The following is a 1276-nucleotide window of genomic DNA, read 5'->3' on the forward strand; positions in this document are numbered from 1 at the left end:
GGGGGGGTAGGGGGATGGGCACCCGATCCTTTCTAAGTCGCTGTATAGTTGATCTTGCTTCGCTAGGCCCACTAAACTGTGCGGCAGAGGGACGGGGTGGAGGCCGTGGGCCCTCGTTCCTTTAGCCGCCGCGCCCCCCTTCCCCCCAGCTGCGCCGCAGTGGTGGGCGCAGTGCTTTGAAGTGCTGCCTCCTTTGATTCGAGTTGCAGTCTAATTATACAGTGTGCTGGGCGCTGCGCTCGCCTTGCTGCCTATCCGCGCCCTGCCGCGTTCAACCAGCCCGCCCCACCCCGCCCGGGCGCAGGTGGGGTGCGGTGGGTTGTGCAAAGGGGCCAAAGGGGTCTGGCCGTGTTTGCCGGCCCGGTCTGGTCTGGCGCGGCGGGGCGGCTCGTCTAGTCCATTGTAACCACGGCGGGGTCGCGAGTCGGGTGGGGCTGGGGTTCGAACCGAGCCGGGCCGCCCCGCGCCGCCCCTCGCCCCGCCCCTTGCTTGCTTTGCCTCCAGTAATTCACCCCTGCCCCTACCCCCCGTCCGGCGGACGGTGTCGTCTGGTGATTGGGGGAGACGTCGACGACGAGGAGAAAGTCGAGGGGTGTGGAACTGGCCAAAAAAAAAGTTTAGACATGATTGTGTCTCGACATTGTTTCGGATTGCGTATGCTTGTGTCGATGATTGTCTCTGATTGTTTCAGATTTTTGGATAAATATTGTGACATATTTTGGAAAATTGTGTCAGATTGTGACTTGATTGTTTCGTGATCCTGCGTGATTGTTTTGGATTGTGAGTGATGGCGTCCGATTGCGTGTTGATTGTTTTTGAATGTTATCCCCGATGTACACACATTGTGTCCAGTTCTACACTGCTTGGAGAGTCAATAGTGTATTTCGCCTAACGGGAGGAAGTAGAATAGCGTGTAGAGTAATAAACGTAAGGTACCGATTGGTCGAGAGCTTCCCGCCTCTACGTCACGCCGGTGGTGGGAGTTAGCGCTCAGCCAATTAGGAACCTTTATGTTCTACCCGCTATTCTTCTTCCTCTGTTAGTCGAAATACACTATGTGTCTCAGGAAAACACGTCGGCTAGAAACAGAACGGCTGGCGCACCCGGCTGGGATGAGTCGGGAGTGAGATTTCAAAGGGGACGGAGTAGGAAAAGGGGGTTAGGGGTGGGGGGTATGTGCGCAGCACGGAGACGTGATGGCGTCGTCTCTTATCGACTTGTGGAGCTAGGGGGACCCGGGCACAAAACCGCGCTTCTTTCTCTGTACCGGCGCGGT

General features: G+C 57.2%; 1 protein-coding gene across 3 annotated transcripts in view; it reads left to right on the forward strand.

The window, feature by feature from the left end:
• The window catches only part of LOC127749797 (uncharacterized), a 44843-nt gene that overhangs the window by 4891 nt on the left and 38676 nt on the right, over positions 1 to 1276 (forward strand). The window lies entirely within an intron of this gene.

The sequence above is a fragment of the Frankliniella occidentalis genome, unplaced genomic scaffold, assembly GCF_000697945.3.
Source record: "Frankliniella occidentalis isolate FOCC.00 unplaced genomic scaffold, Focc_3.1 Scaffold94, whole genome shotgun sequence".
Classification (NCBI taxonomy): Eukaryota; Metazoa; Arthropoda; class Insecta; order Thysanoptera; family Thripidae; genus Frankliniella; species Frankliniella occidentalis.